Source organism: Moschus berezovskii, chromosome 10 (assembly GCF_049115385.1).
Source record: "Moschus berezovskii isolate FMDL1 chromosome 10, NW_MosBer_1.0, whole genome shotgun sequence".
In the NCBI taxonomy this organism is placed as follows: Eukaryota; Metazoa; Chordata; class Mammalia; order Artiodactyla; family Moschidae; genus Moschus; species Moschus berezovskii.
Genome location: NC_142469.1, coordinates 14,771,527 through 14,793,926, shown reverse-complemented (window position 1 = coordinate 14,793,926; position 22,400 = coordinate 14,771,527). Strand labels below are relative to the sequence as shown.

Here is a 22,400-nt window from a genome sequence, read left to right as displayed (position 1 = left end):
GGAAAACAAACTTATGGAAACCAAGAGGGGAAGGAAAGTGGGATTGAATCGGGAGATTGGGATTGACATATATACACTGTGTGTGCGTGTGCTCAGTTGCTTCTGTTGTGTCTGACTCTTTATGACCCTATGGACTATAGCCCACCATAGTCCTCTGTCCTTGGGACTCTCCAGGCAAGAATTCTAAAGTGGATGGCCATGCCCTCCTCCAGGAGATCTTCCCTACCCAGGGATTGAAACTGCACCTCTATGCCTCCAGCATTAGCAGGTGGCTTCTTTACTGCTATCGCCACCTGGGAAGCCCCCTATATACACTACTGTGTATTAATATTATAAAACAGGTAACTGATGAGAACCTACTGTGTGGCGCGGGTAATCTACTCAGTGCTCTCTGGTGACCTCAAAGGGAAGGAAATCTTAAAAAGAGAGGCATATGTATACGTATAACTGATTCACTTTGCTGTTCAGTAGAAACTAGTACATTGTAAAGCAACTGTATTTCAACACAACTTAGTAAAAAAAAAAAAAATATCAACACAGAACAGAAAACTTTTACCTTCTTTACATTATACCCCCTACACATGCACACAGATGCACACACAAATTGTTCAGCTCATTCTTTGACTTAATTTCAGTTTTCAATTTTACTCCAAGTTTGGCACAAGAGCTTGGTTACCAGAGGAAACGGCTATAAGAAGAAGCTATGTTTGAAACTCCAAATGGTAGTTTCTAAATATAATGCTCAAAATGGTGCTCCCCATCACCCCCACTTTCACCTTCCAACCCCCACCTCCACCACCTCCCAAACTTTCAACAGTGCCTCGACACCAAGTTTGCATCATGACCCTCCGTCTGTCTGGTAAACTTCCCAGTGGCCACACGCATCCCTGGCACCCTCTCCCTCTCCCCTTCTTCATGTCTATTGTGAAGCTGGGGGATTGGGATCAACTATGAACCTCCTGTGTTCAACTACTGCCTCTCTGGGAAAGCTGTTTAAGTTCCCATGGAGACAAAGCCCCCAAAAGCACCTGCCTTTGAAAGTCCATCCAAACATGAAGAATATTCATTGATCAACCTGAATTCAAAATAGCTACATAACTGAATTCCCTACTCAGGGTGTGAGTCTAGAAAAGAAAACGCCATGTTCTGCTCTTTCTCATATCATTATTTCCTGCTAATCTTCCATGTATCAAACTTGTCTTTCTAGTTTTTATTTTAATAGTTGCATGAGATTACATTACACAGGTGAAAAAATAATCCATGGAACAATTCTCTAGGTGATTAATATTTAGGATTTATTTGGTCCAACTTCAGCTTATTTTCACTAAGGAAAGAATTACATGGCATCTCCAAAAAGACAAATTAGTGAAATATAATTAATCCTAGCTCTCCAGAGAAAAATACCTCCATGGAGTAATGATTTCCAGCAGGGTCCCAAAGTATCAGCTGGAGGCTTCCACACAATTTAACCAAGTCTGTAAAATTAAGTGTTCTAAGTTAAAAGTTACCTATTCATTAATAATGAACTTATTAACAGGAACTTTTCAAGGCTTGTTCACTTGGGAATCCAGGAGCCATGAAAAGTCCAACATGCTTAATAATGTAAGCATTTGTAGATTTTCCACAATGTATTTCGATATTGGATTATTAATCTCAAAAGAAGATCTGATGATGCCTTTCCTGCTCTATTGCTACCTCCATCTAAGGGTGTTGACCTTCTCCCCAATCCCACTGCTGAGATTTTGGGGTTGAATAACTATGGCATCCAAGGAAATACACCAAAAAACTCAGTGACAAGCTTCACACTGTGCAGAGGCTCGAAGCCCCTGAGTTCAAGGCTGGAGCCAGAAAGGAGAAACTGAAACATCCATGGGTCACGGTTTGAGAACAGTGACCAAGGGATCCAAAAGTGATGCCTAAGGACCACATCCCATGGAAGAGGTGAAAGAGAAAGTGGAAGAACATGAAACTAGGTAAGAATTCCAAAGACTAGAGCGCTGGTCAGGACAAGATGTTCAGGAGAGGTATGAGAAGTAGATTGATTGACTTTTATTGGTGACTGTTATTTTTATGAAACTCTACTATGCAAAAGAAGCCTGGGGAGAGCTGTTTGTGGGACCACTGGGTGTCCCCACCCTTAGGGAGGCAGGCAGGCCCAGAAACTGAAGCTTCTGGAGCAGACACTCCTGGAAGCACATAGGTTTTCAGCTCTCCTCTGCTTGAGATGTTGGCTGGCAGCCCCAGGTTCCCAGTTTTTGTCCAAGACAAGTTTGTTCCTACCACCCTCACAGAGAGATATATGGGGTCTCTGGGCCAGTCCACTCTGAAACGAGGTCCCAGAGTGGCTTCAGAACAGGTCCTCTACCTCCACTGAACTGATGATCCTTTGCTGTGAAGTCACCTCTGCTTCAGCCCACAGCTGGGTCTTCTTCAGCTACAATTTATGAAACAGACTCTGAGTGTAGGATACATCAGTGCCAGGGGTGAGGGACTCACCGGTATCTCTACAGGGAGGCCCATGGTGGGCAGAAATGTCCTCATCCACCTGGTGCCTGGAAAAGGGCCAGGTCCAGCCCACCACTCATTTCCTCCTTGCTGGTCTTTGATGGCCACTCAGACTCGCTCCTCCAGCAGGGAGAGCTCCCTGGTGAGGTCTGTGATGGCATGGGTGGGAACACCCTGGGGGTGCAGTCCAGGGCACTCTGCACATGGATGATGGTCTTGTGCTGCAAGAGGCGAGGGACTTTGTGGCCAGTAAACAACATCTGTGGGGTCTTCAGCAGCTATGACTGAATATTTCCAGCGTGTGGTCTTCCTTGTTGATGGTGAACAAACAGGCTTTGGGTACCTTGGTGTCCTTGTTGACAGTGACATTCTTCTTACCTGTGAAGGCAGAAGGGGTGGTCATTTCAGCAATGCAGCCACCTCCAAGGCCTCAGTTGCCACCACCACAACAGGAAGTAGATTTACAGTGGGTGCAGCATCTTATCAAGACCATTGCCTGGCACTCAGTTAGCAAGTGTAACTACAGATGAGTGATGATGTATTTACTCAGCAACAACCCGAAAGTGATAGAAGACATAAAAATGAGTTCCTAATTATCCATAATATTTCATCCAATCGAGGATGTTATTTTGTGTCTCATGCATCTGACTGCTTTAAATGAAATTTAATGTGAGTAAAATGCAAAAACTAAATATACAGACAAAATCAAAAGAATGTGTAGAAGAATATTTGTACAGTTTTGGTCAAGGAAGAGATCTTAAGATAGGTAGATGACATATGTGTTTATATGTGTGTGTGTGTGTGTGTTATATCTACATGACTCCAGAGAGAATATATATGTTCTAGAGTCCCTAAAAATGCTATCTGTATTGTTTTTTTAGTTAGGTTTTATTTGTCTAGTTAAGCTAGAACACATGACCAGATTGACCCTTACATCTCAGTAGTATAATCCAGTGAAGGCTTCCTTTTCTCTCTCACCCCAAGCTGATGGCATCAGGAAGCTTCCTTCATCTGTACCGCCAGCAGCACCAGTCTCCCAGCCACTGCCGCATGGAAGGGACGGAGGAGACAGACTGAGGCCATGAGCAGCCCTGGCCCAAAGCCAGCCCTGTGCCTCCTGCTCCTGGTCCATCGGCAAAGTAGTCACACAGGCAAACTGAAAGTTATAGCATAAGGCAAATTATCCAGGTGGTTAATATCAATTTACATTTACAAAAATACATAAGGACATATAGTTTGTTTGTTTTTTTTTTTTTGCTCTTTTTTTCAGATTTTTTTGGCGTATAGTTGATTTGCAATGTGTTAGTTTCAAGTGTACAACTCAGTGATACAGTTGTATAGAGAGAGAGCAGTAATGGTGGCTCAGAGGTTAAAGTGTCTGCCTATAGTGCAGGAGACCCGGGTTCAATCCCTGGGTCGGGAAGATCTCCTGGAGAAGGAAATGGAAACCCACTCCAGTATATTATTTATATATCCTCTTTTTCAGATGCTTTTCCCAAGTACAGTTCCCTGTGGTATACAGTAGGTCCCTGTTGTTTATCTATTTTATACATAGCAGTGTGTATATATTAATCCCAAACTCATAATTTATCCCTCCTAACCCTTTCCCCTTTGGTAACCCTAGGCTTTTTACATCTGTAGGTCTATTTCTGTTTTGGAAGTAAGTTCATTTGTATTTTTTTTTTAAGATTCCATATGTAAATTATATCATAATGATATTTGCTTTTCTCTGTAAGGACATATACCTTGAAAAGGAAATGGCACCCCACTCCAGTATTCCTGCCTGGATAATCCCAAGGGCAGAGGAGCTTGGGCTGCTACAGTCCATGGGATTGCAAAGAGTTGGACACAAATTAGCAGGCATGGAAGGACATATAACTATAATAATCAATATGGCTTCTCTTTGCCCTACAAACAGTTCCAAAAGATACTTTGCTAAAATGTTTTAAGCTCAGACAACTAACATTAATGGTATTAGGCATTATTCACAAGAAATCACTGTGAAGTCCACTCTATTTATTCAAGCAATTCACACCCCCAGCAGCTGCATAGCTGACCTATTTCATGGTAGTTGGATGTTACTCTTTTGCTTGCTTGTTTTGCTTAGGTGATACATTAAAATTTTCATCTGATTTTTGTATACTTTGCACTTCTGATTCACTAGTGAGCAAGAAAATGTGGGTAGTCTTTTTTTTTTTTTAATTTATAACTTGCTTTTCCTTTAACGGCCATTTGCATATTACGAACAGTAACCAGTTATGTCTTCTGACAGTATTCTAATTGCATATAATTTTTCCAATTCATTGTTTTGCATAAGCTATATATTAAACACTACATATACAATGAACATATATGTGTATAGGGAGACAAGTTAAATATAACTGTGTTTTCCAAGTTTTGTGTCTACTACCTTAAAATCTTCTCCTTGACCAAAATTTTGTAAATATTCTTCTACATACTATTTTATCTTTATTTTATAGTTAGTTTTTATATTTTATTCATATTAAAATTTCACATGAAGACAGGGTCAAGGAAGAACTTCTGGGAGTTAGTTGCCTTTTAAGTTCCAGGTTTTTCTACCACGTCTTTATGTCACTCTTGTCCCACAAGCCATTTCTTTCTATTCAAACTGCATCTTCTAAGTGTTTCCATTAGTGTCTGTGAAAATAGAAAACTATTTTCTATTTTCTTTTATACTAATCTACAGAAATTTTTATTGAATTTACTCCAATAATTAAAAAACTTTTAATTGAACAAGCACTTACCATCTACTGTTGTCTGATGTTTGTCCAATGTTGGGAAAACATTGCCTGAAACACAAAAGAGGATCTATGTGACATGGTGATTCCCCATAGGCCCTTCCAAACACATCAGATGAGATATGATTCCTGAGGCCAGCATTCCCCAGGGTTTAGTTTACAGAGTGAAGCTTTATATTAAGGGGCCAATTTTCCATCCTCTAATCATCATTTGGGATTCGGTAGTGGGAGGGGAAATGGCAGAAGAATGTCAGTCATGTGGGGGAGGGACCGTCTTTTCTGTCCTCTTGTAGGAAAAAAAAATAAAATCTGATTTTCACTTCCTTTTTTTCAGTCTGTACGTGGTTTAGAGGAAGGAAGTGCTTAGGGGAAAAATCAGTTTCCTAAAGTTTTTAGAACCCAAAGACAGGAGATTGGCTTTTTCTTTTGCTAAAACAACAACTGCAAACGGATATTTATATAAAGAGTTTGGTCAAACCTAACAACTTAAGAGTGTATTTTTAGATTTCTGCTTGGCCAAGAGGGAAACATAGTAAATGAACCTTATGTTCTTAAATGGGCATGCAGTTGAACTCAAAATATTTGAGCAATCTGACAGAAGTCACTGAAGACCATAGCTTTCCTAGGTGTTTTTAGAAATTACCAAGCAATGACCTTATTATCATTGCTTTCTTTATTCTTTTTATTCATAACTTTTTTTCACTTTCAGTACTCAGAATCTTTCTAGTTTGAATATGTCAAAACAAAAGGAATAAAGATTATGTAAGCATAGAGATACAAATACAGAGTTCAGTAACTCTGGCTGAGTGAACACAGGGTTGTGCTTTCTGCTGTGGATACCACCAACTGCACATGGCTCCTGACCACTTGAAAGGTCCTAATAGAGCTGTGCAGAAGTGCTAAATCATGACATATGAAAAAAGACTATTTTCTGTGATTACATATTGAATGGTTAATTTAAACATAGGATTAAAATTAATTTCAAGAGTCCCTTAGAAGAAATGGAGTAGCCTTCATAGTCAACAAAAGAGTTCACAATGTAGTACTTGGATGCAGTCTCAAAAATGACAGAATGATCTCTGGTCATTTCCAATGCAAACCACTCAATATCACAGTAATCCAAGTCTATGCCCCAACCACTAATGCCAAAAAAATTGAACATGAAAGGTTCTATGATGACCTACAAGACCTTCTAGAACTAACACCTGAAAAAGATGTCCTTTTCATCATAGGGGACTGGAATGCAAAAATAGGAAGTTAAGAGATACCTGTAGTAACAGGCAAGTTCGACCTGGGAAGGAATGAAGCAGGGCAAAGGCTAATAGAGTTTTGCCAAGAGAACGCACTGGTCATAGTAAGCAAGTTTTTCCAACAACACAAGAGATGACTCTACACATGGACATCATCAGATGGTCATACTGAAATCAGACTGATTATATTCTTTGTAGCTGAAGATGGAGAATCTCTTTACAGTCAGTAAAAACAAGACCAGGAAACGACTGTAACTCAGACGTTAACACCTTATTGTGACATTCAAACTTAAATTGAAGAAAGTAGGGAAAACCATTAGACCATTCGGGTATGACCTAAATCAAATCCCTAATAAATAGACTCAAGGGATTAGATATGATAGAGTGCCTGAAGAAGAATGGACAGAGGTTCGTGACATTGTACATGAGGCAGAAATCAAGACCATCCTCAAGAAAAAGAAATGCAAAAAGGGAAAATGGTTGTCTGAGGAGGCCTTACAAATAGCTGAGAAAAGAAGAGAAGTTAAAGGCAAAGGAAAAAAGAAAGGATATAGCCATCTGAATGCAGAGTACCAAAGAATAGCAAGAGAGATAAGAATAACAAGGAGAGATCATTGCCTTCCTCAATGATCAATGCAAAGAAATAGAGGAAAACAATAGAATGGGAAAGACTAGAGATCTCTTCAAGAAAATTAGAGATACCAAGGGAATACTTCATGTAAATATGGGCACAATAAAGACAGAAATGATACGGACCTAACAGAAGCAGGAGATATTAAGAAGAGGTGGCAAGAATACACAGAAAAACTATATCAAAAAAGTCTTTATGACCCAGATAATCACGATGGTGTGATCACTCACCTAGAGACAGACATCCTGGACTGCGAAGTCAAGCAGGCCTAGGAAGCATCTTATTAGCAAAGCTAGTGGAGGTGATGGGATTCCAGTTGAGCTATTCCAAGTCCTAAAAAATAATGCCATGAAAGTGCTGCACTTGAGTGCCAGCAAATTTGGAAAACTCAGCAGTGGCCACAGGAATGGAAAAGGTCAGTTTTCATTCCAATCCCAAAGAAAGGGAATGCCAAAGAATGTTCAAACTACCACACAATTGCACTCATCTCACATGGCAACCCACTCCAGTGTTCTTGCCTGGAGAATCCCAGGGACAGTGGAGCCTGGTCGGCTGCCGTCTATGGGGTCGCACAGAGTCGGACACGACTGAAGCGACTTAGCAGCAGCAGCAGCAGCAGCACATACTGGTAAAGTAGTGCTCAAAATTCTCCAAGCCAGACTTCAACAGTAGGTGAACCGTGAACTTCCAGATGTTCAAGATGGATTTAGAAAAGGCAGAGAAACCAGAGATCAAATTGCCAACATCTGCTGGATCATTGAAAAAGCAAGAGAGTTCCAGAAAAACATCTACTTCAGCTTTATTGAATATGCCAAAGCCTTTGACTCTGTAGATCACGACAAACAGGAAAATTCTGAAAGAGATCAGAATACCAGACCACCTGACCTGCCTCCTGAGATATATGTATGCAGCTCAAGAAGCAACAGTTAAATCTGGACATGAAACAGCAGACTGGTTCCAAACTGGGAAAGGAGTATGTCAAGGCTGTATATTGTCACCCTGATTATTTAACTTATATGCAGAGTACATCATGCGAAATGCTGGGCTGAATGAACCACAAGCTGGAATCAAGATTGCTGGGAGAAATATCAATAATCTCAGATATGCAGATCACACCACCCTTATGGCAGAAAGCAAAGAAGAACTAAGAGTCTCTTGATGAAAGTGAAAAAGGATAGTGAAAATCTGGCTTAAAACTCAACACTCAGAAAACGATAATCATGGCATCTGGTCCCATCACTTCATGGGAAATAGGGAAATAATGGAAACAGTGACAGATTTTATTTTTCTGGGCTCCAAAATCACTGCAAATGGTGACTGCAGCCATGAAAGTAAAAGACACTTACTCCTTGGAAGGAAAGTTATGACCAACCTAGATAGCACATTAAAAAGCAGAGACATTACTTTGCCAACAAATGTCCATCTAATCCAAGCTATGATTTTTCCAGTAGTCATGTACAGATGTGAGTTGAACTACAAGGAAATCTGAGTGCCGAAGAATTGATGCTTTTGAACAGTGGTGTTGGAGAAGACTCTTGAGAGTCCCTTGGACTGCAAGGAGATCCAGTCAGTCCATCCTAAAGGAAATCAGTCCTGAATATTCATTGGAAGGCCCGATGCTGAAGCTGAAACTCCAATATTTTGGCCACCTGATGCGAAGAACTGACTCATTGTCAAGGACCCTTATGCTGGGAATGACTGAAGTCAGGCAGAGGAGGGGATGACAGGGGATGAGATGGTTGGATGGCATCACTACCTTGATGGGTATGAGTTTGCATAAGCTCTGGGAGATGGTAAAGGACAGAGAATCCTGGCATGCTGGAGTCCATGGGACCACAAAGAGTTGGACATGACTGAATGACTGAACTCCACTGAACTGATTGCAGGCAGATTTTTTTACCACTAGTGCCACCTGGGAAGCCTAATATACACACACACACACACACACATACACACACACACACATATATAACTGAATCACTTTTCTGTACAGCAGAAATTAACACAATATTGTAAATCAATTATCCTTCAATCAAGTAAATTTTAAAACTTCATGGTACCTGTTTCCTTTTTTGAAATGTGACTAGGAAAGCATTTTATTTGTATCTGTGACTTACAAACTCTTTCTACTATGCAGCCCTGTAGTAGGACATTGGAAATAAGGGCTGAAGTAAACGTACCTAGATTTAAATCAGACTACCATTTCTGCTTCATTGACTATGCCAAAGCCTTTGACTGTGTGGATCACAATAAACTGTGGAACATTCTGAAAGAGATGGGAATACCAGACCACCTGACCTGCCTCTTGAGAATCCTGTATGCAGGTCAGGAAGCAACAGTTAGAACTGGACATGGAACAACAGACTGGTTCCAAATAGGAAAAGGAGTACGTCAAGGTTGTATATTGTCACCTTGCTTATTTAACTTATATGCAGAGTACATCATGAGGAACGCTGGGCTAGAAGAAGCACAAGCTGGAATCAAGATTGCCGGGAGAAATATCAATAACCTCAGATATGCAGATGACACCACCCTTATGGCAGAAAGTGAAGAGGAACTCAAAAGCCTCTTGATGAAAGTGAAAGAGGAGAGTGAAAAGGTTGGCTTGAAGCTCAGCATTCAGAAAACAAAGATCATGGCATCTGGTCCCATCACTTCATGGGAAATAGATGGAAAAACAGTGGAAACAATGTCAGACTTTATTTTTTTGGGCTCCAAAATCACTGCAGATGCTGATTGCAGCCTTGAAATTAAAAGACGCTTACTCCTTGGGAGGAAAGTTATGACCAACATAGTTAGTATATTAAAAGGCAGAGATATTACTTTTCCACCCAAGGTCTGTCTAGTCAAGGCTATGGTTTTTCCCGTGGTCATGTATGGATGTGAGAGTTGGACCGTGAAGAAAGCTGATCGCCGAAGAATTGATGCTTTTGAAGTGTGGTGCTGGAGAAGACTCTTGAGAGTCCCTGGACTGCAAGGAGATCCAACCAGTCCATTCTAAAGATCAATCCTGGGTGTTCATTGGAAGGACTGATGCTGAAGCTGAAACTGCAATACTTTGGCCACCTCATGCGATGAGTTGACTCACTGGAAAAGACTCTGATGCTGGGAAAGTTTGGGGGCAGGAGGAGAAGGGGACGACAGAGAATGAGATGGCTGGATGGCATCACCGACTCGATGGACATAAGTTTGAGTGTACTCCGGGAGTTGGTGATGGACAGGGAGGCCTGGCGTGCTGTGATTCATGGGGTCGCGGAGAGTCCGACACGACTGAGCGACTGAACTGAACTGAACTGAACCATTGCCACAGCCATATGACCTTGAGCAAGTTACAGGGACAATCTGTGCTTTCAGTTGTCCTTTATCTAAAATGTGAGTGATAAAATATTCCCACTCTCATAGGGCTGTGCAAGGATTAAGTGGTCAGAGCCTGGTATAAAACAAGTGCTCACTAAGGCTTGATTGTGTTATTTCTCACTTCAGAATCCAGAAAAATGAGAGAAATTTCTCTGCGTGAAGGATCTCTCAAGTCAGAGTCAGGAATATGCTGAAGTGATGCTCCTCCTCTCCCTTTCCCCATCTTCCTCCAGCCAGTTTATTGTATTGAGAAGTCAAACCATCCCTCTAAATATGGCACCTATTCTGGCTTTGTAGATTCTCTAATTAGGTATGTTTGACCCTCCATAGCTCCATCCGGTTCTCTGAGGAGTCCCAAGCAATTAGACAAACACTGCAGGTGTTTCTTTTCTGTGGGCACAGTTAATAGTCACATATACATGGATCTGACTTTAACGAGATTAAGAACTTGTTTCTGATACCTCTGAAACCGTGGGACATAGTCCAAAAATAGCATTAATAATGAGTTCTGTTGAGCTTTTGCTACATATAAAGTATCATCCTTAAAGGCTTTATGTGATTTTTTTTCATTTAAATTTACACCACTGTTCACTGAAGTGGGTCTTATATCTTCTCCATCTTATGGTGAAAAGGGTCTCAGAAAGATTGAGGAATTCCCAAGTGGTCCAGTGGTTAAAAACCCCTTGCTTCCAATGCAGAGGTCTTGGGTTTGATCCCTGGTCGGGGAAGATCATGTGTGCTGCATGGCATAGCCAAAAGCAAAATCAGTAATTGCCCAAAGTTTCGCAGTTAGTGGTGGGCAAGGACGGATTTTTCCCAAGTCTGCCTGTGGGTGGGTACTGCCATGGGGTCATTTTATTTCTCAGACAACTGTCCATAGCTCTTGTTTCTTGTTCTCAGCTGAGAAGTTGTGTCTGACTCTGTGATCCCACAAAATGTCAGCAGGTCTGCATAGCACAAATCACAGTCCTGTGGAGAAAAACAAATGCTCTCATTTTACAGCAAAGATACCACACTCATGAAAATGGAATACTTATTAGGATCATCACATTGTTTCTGCCTGTGCATGACTTCAGAAATTATTTTCAGCATCTCCTGTAGTCCAGGCAGAGTGATGTTTTTGAGGGAAAATCTGTATCTCACTCATCTCTGCTGTCACATCACATAACCCAACACTGAGCACATAGTTAGTGCCTGGTTAATGATTGCTCGGTGAATAAGTGTGTGATCACACGTGCTACCAGCCAGGGCTTGTCAGCTGAACTTCAGAACACAAAATTGTTTTGAGTGAGTGTTTACTCAGTTCTCCTAACATAACAAGTACCTTTCGAAGAGAAGTTGATTCACATCATACAACGGTACAATGGGCACTTTAGGACATTAGGGTTTAATTCCCACTCGGAACCCCATGGAGGACCTTCCTCCGATTAAGGCATAGTCTTTGAGGTCCACTTTGATGTCAGTCAATGGTAACAAACTGGGACAAATGTGACTCATAGCCTATTTTTATAGGACCTCTAAACTAAGCATGCTTTTACATATTTAATGGCTTATTTTTTTTTTTAATGAATATGGAACAGACCATATGTGGCCCGTAATGCCTAAAATACTTACTTTCTGACTATTTGCAGACAAAATGTTGACTTCTGCTTGAGGTCAAAGTGGCTCTATACCCAAGTGGAGTAGGACTACTTTACTTGGAAATATTTAGGAAGCCCGGATGGCACAGTGGTAAAAGTACCCACCTGCCAATGCAGGGGATGCTGGTTCAACCCCTGGGTAGGGAAGATTCCCTAGAAGAGGAAATGGCAACCCACTCCAATATTCTTGCCTGGAGAATCTCATGAACAGAGGAGCAGGGCGTTCTACAGTCCATAGGGTCACATAGAACAGGACATGACTGAGCAACTAAGGATGCATGCACACACTTTGATCTATGACCCCCAAACTGTCCCCTACCAATCTGTCTCCAGATGTAAAATTCTTATCTGCTTTCATTTGTACAAGAACACCAAAGTAACAGCCTTGTCACCTTCATCCCCTACCTAACTGCTGCTGCTACTGCTAAGTCACTTCAGTCGTGTCTGACTCTGTGTGACCCCATAGACGGAACCCACCAGGCTCCCCCGTCCCTGGGATTCTCCAGGCAAGAGTACTGGAGTGGCTTGCCATTGTCTTCTCCGATCCCCTACCTAAAGAACCTGTGAAAAGGCGCATGTCTTCCAGCAGCACAGCTTAGGCTGAGGCCTTGGGCTTTGAGGGACATGAGTTCCAATCTCACCTCTTATTAAGCATCACTTGTTGGATGAAAAATTGGAGCATGTCAATTAGTTTCCTCATTCACCAAGCATAAGGGCAACTTGCGTGCTAAGTCACATCAGTCATGTCCGACTTTGTCATTCCATGGACTATAGCCCGCCAGGCTCCTCTGTCCATGGGATTCCTCAGGCAAGAGTACTGGAGTGAATTGTCATTCCCTTCTCCAGGAGATCTTCCCAACCCAGGGATTGAACCAAGGTCTCCCACATGGCAGACAGATTCTTTACCATCTGAGCCACCAGGGAAGCCCACATGACTTACCTAGGATTGTTAAGGAAAGCGGTATACCAGTAAAGGAGCTCTGAAGAATGAGGAAAGTGTCTGGTTGAGTCAGAACTGAGGATATCCTGGTGCCAGGAGTCCCAGTGAGGCAGGGGACCACGTGGTCAAGAATCTGGAGGGTCCCCCACAGCAAAGGACAGAGCAGATCAGTGAGTCAGCAGCCAGGAAGTAAGTGTCAGTCAGAGCTTGCCAAGACAGAGCTGAGAGCAAATTTTAACAGAAAAAAAAAAAAAAAAATACAGTCAGGAAATAACCATGCAGCTAATGCAGAAGAGTGAGGCCGGAAAAGGCTGGGAGGTGAGGAGTCGGGGGCCTGGATGGAGAACAAACAAATGGGAACTGGCAGTGGAGGCAATTCAACTGTAGCTTTGACGTTGCCAAGCAGCAGCTAGGAGGGCATGGGGGTGAGTGGCATGAGTGTATGCAAGTAGCATCCCCTGGGTGACTGGCTTGGAGAGGTCATGACTGCAGGCTCGGGGGCCACGGGGCAGACTCTTTCCTGATGGTAACTTGGTCCCAGAATTGATTCATTGATGACATGATCAGACTGCATTTTAGAAAAATCGGTTGGCCTCAGAAAAGATGGATGGATTCACTGGGGAGAAATTTGAAACAAAATAGTCTCAGCGTATCTTCTTAGAAAGGACTATATCAAATCAAAACCACCTAACTGCGTGCACATTTCCCACTGGGTGCTTCCTCCCTGGTGCCACTGCTCAACGCATTATTAGTGATCCCTGTCTACCTCAGGCTGGAAACCACGGTAATGGGTTCCCCATGTTATCAGTCCTCTTCTAATGTGAGGAACTGTGACTCACTTCGCTTACTCACTAACCTCTAGGAACACACTGCATTGGGATTTGACAGCTACTGTACTTTTTCTTTTGTCATTTAGAATTAGGTTTATATGCTATTTCAGAAATGATAACCAAAAGAGTTTGTTTTTATGGAAATAATGAAGCAGAGGAGAATGTTTTACCATTTGTTAGTGGCATCTGCCAGTCTGCTTGGCAGCACATGACAGTAACTATCTTTCTTGCTTTATAGAAATGACAAACTTAAATATGACTTCATTTTCAAATGCACTGTGAAGGGGATGAGATACACATCATGTGCATCACAAGCACCATAATGCAGAAGAGGTTACACCTGACTCTCTTAACACAGCCTCTGCGGATGTCATTTACAGCAAGAAAGAGCAGGTATGGATGTCACCAAATGACACATGACAGCCAGCTGCCACTAGAGAAGCTGACTGTGTAATTCTGTGGCATTAGAGAAAGAAGTGGCTATTATATGTGTGTGTGTGCATGCGTGTGCACACATATATTGGAGGAAATACTGGCAAGGTGATCACAAAACAAAAGTAGCATCAAGGACCCACAATTTATGCCACAGATAATCCCCAATTGCTCTTTTTCCCCCAAGTACTTTGTTAACTCCCAGAACCAAATCCCAGCTCTTGAGAACTGACACACTGAATAGTAACCATGAGTGCTGTTCAACAAGAATTTCTGGTTCTCTTTCCAAGCATGAGATAGGACAGGCATTCCCTGCCCCCTTAAAGTTCAAAAAGCACCCATTTGACATACCTTGGTCAATGAAGTGTTAAAATGTGATCTGTATCATAAATGAGGAGAGGTTTCAAGGACCAAGGGCTCTCTTGTCCTCCTGGCATGGCAAGAGGGTGGTCACTCCATCAGTCAGGATTCCTGAGTGCCCACCAGGTTCCAAATGTCAAACAGGCAGACAGGCAGCATAAGCAGAAGTGAATATGAAGATTTTGTGGTAAAATTGGTCTCTTTGGACAAGTGCTGACATCGGAGCCCTGACATGGAGTGCTACCGTAGCTGATAAGCCTAAAATAGATGGCATGGCCAAGGGCTGGGTAATGGACAACTAGCCTCTGAGTCCAGAACACTGGTCATCATGTAATCAGGATTGTTGTGGTTGTTCAGTTGCTAAGTTGTGTCCGAATCTTTGTGACCCCATGGACCGCAGCACGCCAGGCTTCTCTGTTCTTCACTATCTCCTGGAGTTTGCTCAAACTCATGTCCATTGTGTTGGTGATATCATCCAACCATCTCCTCCTCCGTCACCCCCTTCTCCTCCCGCCCTCAATATTTCCCAACTTCAGGGTCTTTTCCAGTGAGCCGGCTCTTTGCATCAGATGGCCAAAGTATTGGAGCTTCAGCTTCAGCATCAGTCCTTCCAAAGAACATTCACGGTTGATTTCCTTTAGGATTGACTGGTTTGATATACTTTGCTGTGTTTTCCCCAAAATTTGGTAAAACTGTTACTGGTAAAAACATGACAGAAAAAGCAGTTCTAGAGAAAAAGATTAGAAGCAGTATTAGTGGGATGTTCAGTTCAGATGTATTGATAACCAATTGGAGGTCTTTCACAAGGCACCATAGAAAGAGATCTTGAAAACAATCAAGTCATTCACAAACCACCATAAAAGAGAGGCAGGAATTGTTCAGAAATCTGGGAACCTTCAGTGTTAGAAGACACAGCTTCCTCTCTCCAGCAGGTGAAAGATGAAGCTAAAAGCTTTGAAGCACAAAAGTCAGTTGAGATTCTGCCTGTAGCAGTAGTGTATCTAGTGAGCTGGATTGTGCCCCAACCCACATTCATATGTGGAAGTTCTCAACTCCAAGAACCTCAAAACAAATTCAACCCTAGTTTACACTGGAGCTTCGAAAGGTAATTAGGCTAAAATGAGGCCGTTAGGGTGGGGCCATCATCCAGTAAAATTAGTGTCCTTGTAAGAAGAGGAAGATGCAGAAGCCAAGGGCGCTGAGGGAAGAGACCTGGGGAGGACACAGTGAGAAGGCAGCCTCGTGAGCCAAGGACAGAGGCCAAAGGAGAAACCACACTTTAGGCACCTTGACCAAGGCGTCCAGCCTCCAGATAGTGCAAAAATAAAGTTCTATCCTTAAGCCCCCAGTCTCAGGTGTGTGGCTAAAGCAGTCCTAGCCAACTAACACAGAGTACATGGCCAGCATACTGCTGAATCAAACAAGGTGTTTCAATAAAAACCAGTAAATGCTCTCGATTGGACCAGCTGTCAGACAGCCCAAAGTTCTAACAATTGTCACCTACAAACTGGCACTTGCCATCTACCTCTACAAGGATGAAATCGTGTGCTGCTGTAGCCACTGACCTTCAACACCCTCTGAAAGGATTTTAGGGTGGAGAGCAGAAATGAGGCACTCTGTGCTCTGGGGAAAACTGGTAGAACAGGTTTGTAGATAGATATCTTCAGGAACTGCTTATATGAGTCCAATTCTTGTATCTTCTCATATCTAGAAATGCCCTAAAATTCTTCATGGTGATGACTATTCCTTGTGACTATCAGGAATCTTCTGCAAAAAATATGTGGTTGATTGCATGTACTCCCCCTTCACCAAAATTGCATATATCCTGACCCTCCCCCCTGCCTCTTTGAAGAAATTTCTCAGAGTTATCTGAAGTGTTGTCTCCCAAGCTACATATAGCCCTCATTTTGTCCCCCAAAAAACTTAACTCACAACTCTCACATTGTGCTTTTATCAGTCAATACAGTGAACAGAAAGAGAAAGACATAGGAGTAAGACAGCTGAGAAATTAGGCACGTTGGATAAGGAAATGGCAACCCATTCCAGTATTCTTGCCTGGAGGATCGCAGGGATGGGGGAGTCTGGTGGGCTGCCGTCTATGGGGTCGCACAGAGTCGGACACGACTGAAGCGACTTAGCAGCAAGAAATATGTGAAGGAAAGAATGGTGGGTGGGGATGCGTACAGCTGTTTGGAACCCTACAGGTCAGATGATGTATTACTCAGTTTGGCAGGGAGCAGATGAAAGACACAAAGTCTTTAACCACAGGGAACAGACAGGAGGTGGTTTATGGTGACATGTCAGAGTGAAGGTATCAGTTAGGGATGATGAAGTTCTTAGAGATCAGCAGCAACAGGAAACCTGCACCAAGCCAAGGCCCAAAGGACTGAAGAAGGGTTCCCCTGGCAAGATCCTGGTGGCGTCTGGAGCCACAGAGGAAAGGTTTCAAGACAGAACCCAGGGCCACAGGGCTAGGAACCCCTGCAAGGAAAACAACAAGGTCAGGGATGGAGCTTCAGGATGGGGGTAATCATCCCAACCTCTCTCAAATTCTGTCCTCCAACTTCCTACCTCTGCGCTATGCTCTGAATGTTTATGTCCTCATGAAATAGGTGTGAGGTGACCTACATCACATCCGATGGAGACAATTCACCCTCATCTCCCTCTGTTTCAGCTGCCCCAACTTCCAAATCATGAGTCCTCCGACAGATTTGGTCCCTGAGGCCCTACAAGAAGCAGAAATGATGAATACATATATCACACAAAAAAAATCAGTTTTGATTATTTCAAGTCCCTGAGACATTTGGGGGTTGTGTGTTTTGACCCCACCTTAACCTGACCAATCCTGACTGGTCAGTGTAAACAGTGAATTAACAGTGTCGTCGTAAGTTCTAAGGTAGAAACAATCACATTGGAATTCTTAAATCAATACCCCCATCAGGGGTCACTCTTTCAGGCCACACTAATTGTGGACCAGAAGGAGTTTGGTTCAATTTTCTGCAACCCCCATGCCCTGCCCATGGCCTCCCCAGAGTTCAGCTTAGGGGGCACGGTAATCTGAGTTGAACTCAATAATAGCAGCTAATAACAAGGGCTTCTTTCTTGTTTCATCAGACCCAGTGAGCTCCTCCCAGAACTGTTCATACATTTGTAGGCTGTGGGTGCAACATAGTGCCTGGGACAGAGAAGGGCCTACTTTCCTGACAGCCACCTTCCAGCACGATGCAGCCTCCCACTGAAACTCAGCCACTTCAGCAGGGAGGTTGGAGAAATCTTCTCTAAAGTGATGATGTTGAAAGTAAAATCAGAATGGCAGGGAGCTAGCCACCTGAAGACAAGGAAGGAGAACAATGTGTGACAAGGCCCTTGAGTGAGAGGAACTGAATGTGTCCGGGGAAACTTTGAAAGTCCAGAGCCAGAGCTGAACTGGGTAGTTGAAGGAACAGTAGTAGCAGGAGGAACCTTTCAAGGGTGGGCAGTTCCAGATCACGTGTGGCTTTACAAGTCACTATAATGGTTTCCCAAGTGGCGCTAGTAGTAAAGAACCTGCCTGCCAGGGTAGGAGAAATAAGAGACGGGAGTTCGATCTCTGGGTTGGGAAAATCCCCTGGAGAAGGAAATGGCAACCCACCCCAGTATTCTTGCTTGGAGAATCCCATGGACAGAGGAGCCTGGTGGGCTACAGTGCACAGCATCGCAAAGGGTCCGACGTGACTGAAGTGACTTTGCCCACATGTAGAGGTTTAGGGTTTATTTTAAACACAGTGCAAAGGCAACAGAGGGGTTTAAGCAGAAGTTCCATTCTCTAATGAAGTTGCAAAAACCTCCCCATAACTGACATGTGGAGGAGTTAAGAGGAGATAGTACAGTAACAACTGGGAAGGTACAAGCTCACAGTGACACAGAGAAGAGGGCCAATTTGGGATGTTTTCATATGGATATTGGCATCTCCGAATGTTCAATTTAATGAAGAAATGAGAGAATCAAGAATAACTCTAAGATTTGGCTTCAGCAGCTGGATGAGGTTGCTGCCATTTCACCAAGTTGGGCTTGGTATCCATCCGGATGCTTTGTTAATGTTTGCATTTAATTGTGGCCATCAGTACTGTAACCCAGGATGGTGACTGCCTGGAGTTGTGATAGGAAGAGTGGGGGAAATGTTTTTGAGATACTATGAGACAGTGCCTTCTAAGGAAAAAAGAAAAGAAGAAAGGAAGGAAAGAAAAAGAGGGAGGGAGAAAAGAGATTGATTTTTCTCACTTTGGCATGAAAGAAAGATCTCTTCATGGCCTGAAGTTATCTGATCTTGAAGCTTTAGTCCTCCCAACAGATTCACCCCAAACCTTTGGTGAAATCTCACCCTTTGGCCCAAAGAGTGAGAAGTTAAGGGAAAGCCCTATTTCCCTTTAAGGTTAGATCCAAACTACTAAAATAAATGATTAAAGATAATTTACAAACAAACTTGAATTCTTGGTGAAGCTACAACTTCCTCTGTAGAAGAATAAGGTGGAAGGCAGAAAGCTTTTATAAGTTTAACAAACAAGGAAGAGTAAATAATTGGCTCGGGCCACAGATGCCAACTCACTTACAGTTGGAAGACTTGGCATTTGGTATCAGCTGCCGGGATGTCCTGCATTTCTGGTCTAGCAGAGCATTTACAGGGAAAGTGACCTAAGTTTCGGTTTGCTGACATGCCCCTGCCTCCCAGGCCTGAAAGTTATTTCAACACAACAGCTGCAAGACTTTTTCCTTAGGAGCCTTGGAGCATCTCTTGGACAGAACAAGCATCGAATGTGACTTCGCTAAGGGAACCAGACGGAGGGCAGAGCTTGAAACTACTTTTTCCAGTTGAACGGGGCCTATCTTCCGCAATTTGTTACCCCCAGCATGACTGGGATCCTTTACAAATTCCTAGTCTGTCCCCAGGAGACAGGAATGGGGGGTGAACCCAATACCCAAAGACACACTGAGTCACCAAGTCACTAATCCCTTGAGCCTGCTGCTCCAAACTCCTTTCTTTCTCTCCCATGAGGTCTCCTTTCCTGGATGATAAGGCTGGCAGTCCCCCTCATCCTACTCCAAAGATGGTAAGTTCCAAAGAACTTTAAGTTCCAAAGAACCAGACATAAGCTCTACACAGACACGTGTTGGGTTAGAAGAGTGGGGTCTTTTCCTTACTTTAACCTTTTGGCCACTCAAATGAGTCCATATCAAGGGCTTTCTCTCCGTAAACAGCTATGCTTGTAGTAAGGGGCTTCCCTGGTGGATCAGATGGTAAAGCCCCTGCTTGCAATGCAGGAGATCTGGATTTGATCCCTGGGTCAGGAAGATCCCCTGGAGAAGGGAATGACTACCCACCCTAGTATTCTTGTCCAGAGAATGCTATGGGCAGAGAAGCCCGGTTGCGGGCTTGAGGTCCATGAGGTCGCGAAGAGTTGACATGACTTAGCAGCTAACACTTTTTTATTTCATTTCAGTTCACTAGTAGTAAAGGCTCAGACCCTAGAGACAGACCAAGAGTTTTTTGCCTTGCTGCTTACTATGTGAGTGAACTTGAGCATTCCCTTAAACTCTCTGAGTCTTAGTTCATGTGATGATCAAGGGTGTCAACTTAAAAAAATGCACAACATGAGAGCTGCCAGGTAAGTTTTATTTGGGGGTAAAGTGAGGACAGCAGCCTGGGAGACAGCACCTCAGATAGCTCTGAGAAACTGCTCCAAAGAGGCAGCAGGAAATCTCTATACGTGTGATTTCAGTGAAGGAGAAATACAAGCTATCAACCACATATTTTTCCAGAAGATTTCTAACAGTCTGAAGCTTTCAGCCAGTCATAAGGAACAGTCATCATCATAAAGGATTTTAGTGCTTTTCTAGATAAGAGAGATACAAGAATTGAGCCAATGAAATCGGCTACTAAAAATATCAAGCTATCTGAAGACTTCTCCTGTCAGTTTTTCCCAGAACCCAGAGCCTCACTCCTGCTCTCCATCCTGAGCTCCTTTCATGGGGTGTTGAAAATCAGCAGCTGCAGCAGCACATGATTTAATCCTTGTAGAGGTAGAGGGCAAGTGTTCATGGCAAGCGCCAATTTATAGTTGACAGAGCTTTAGAGGAATTTCTGGAGAGTGTGCATAGATGGTTATCAATAAATAACTCAATATACATCTCTTTGTGTATTTTTCTCTCAATCCAAAAACATTTAGCTTTCTTAAATGTTAAAAAAGAATTAAATTTGTGATTTCAAAAGCAACATATTTGAAATTTTTAAGGTATTCACCTGATATAAAGTCTATCATTTTCCAGTATTAAAATTCTCAAATGCTCAACTCATGCTTTGCTTTACTATAACTGAGAGTTGCTTCTTTCATAGTTGCTGCCATGTAAATACCATTTAGCTTCCACTATAAGTTCACTACAGGGTAGCTGTTTGGAGATTGTTGTTAATAACAATGCAGTCGAGTTTTGAACCTATGATTCATGAATAAGGTTGAAAACTAAATGACAGAAAATAAAACTGTAAATCCTGGTACGAGAAGAGCAACTTGGGATATTCAAACAGATGGAACCCAGACATCTAAGATTTGTGATCTTCTGGCTCCTAATTATTATTCTTAGCAGCAGAGAGAATTAAAAATAGTTGGGTATCTATTATGAACAAAGAGGTAGCTTACACAAGATCTTTTTGTGTTAAAAATAGAAATGTAAATAAAAGCAAAGAAGTCACCAAATAGTTAAGATCCACTAGAGCAAAAATAGCCACTTCTGAGTTCAGTTGTATTTGCAATAAGGTCCACTGATAGCCCCAGTCATTCTAAAAACGTCCCTTCATCTTATCCATTTTTCTCCTTAAAAGACAAAAAGGAAAGCAAAACAAAGCAAAAACAAAGAAACAGAGGAGACAAGTTATATAATCTAACTCTGGAAGACTAACCATTTTTATTTCTTATTGCCATTTGAATTGGAAAGGAACACTCAGTCCTAGAACATGGTAATTCTTCTCGTGTTTCTTTGTCCACAACTACAAGAAGGAGATAATTCAGAGTCCTTGCCAATCAGAAAACACAACAGAGCTGTACTCACTTCTCATTTGTTTTTTGGCCATCACAGGCGTGCTCCTTGAACCTCAAACATCCTGTCAGATCTTGGAAGCTTCACCCAGGCTCACCTAGAGTGCTTCTGAAAAGAAAAGGCATCTGAGAAGGCTCCTCTTATTGTTCTGGAACATGTCATAGTTGAGTTGACTTCTTAAAATATTCTCCACCCTTGTTTCTTAATGTGGCACCAAAATGTAATCTGTATGGAAGCCAAAACTGCAGACATGCTGAATCTGTGAATACCAAGGAAGTGGTTTCCTTAGCAATAACTGGCATGTGAAAGTCAAAACTTCCTCTCCCTCTCATGTGACCTTTTTTCAAAGCAATTCAGCTCGAGGACAATAGAATTGAATTCCAGGCACCCACAGTGTTCATGAATTGCTAAGCAGTGATTCACCAAGCACCCAAATTACGCTAGACAGCTTGAGCATTTTATTAGTGGAATGGCTTAGTATTTAAATTTTTTCTCCTCACTCCATACATCAGTTTTCCTCATTCCTCAGGCCTCTTGCCCACCACTCTGAGATAATGCAGATAAACACAGTGGCCCCTATCAGTGATTAATATATGGACTTTAAAAAGACAGTTAGAAGTAGAACGTT

The 22,400-nt window shown here is 42.5% G+C and overlaps 1 long non-coding RNA gene across 1 annotated transcript; it reads right to left on the bottom strand.

Annotated features, from left to right (window-relative positions):
* Positions 1-914: 914 nt before the first annotated feature.
* Positions 915-22,025, bottom strand: LOC129561206 (uncharacterized). The gene is made up of 4 exons (XR_008686941.2): positions 21,785-22,025; positions 5,271-5,315; positions 3,440-3,661; positions 915-2,883 (listed from the first exon to the last, which is right to left on the bottom strand). It is a non-coding gene; the product is annotated as an uncharacterized LOC129561206 (long non-coding RNA).
* Between the last annotated feature and the right edge of the window lie 375 nt (positions 22,026-22,400).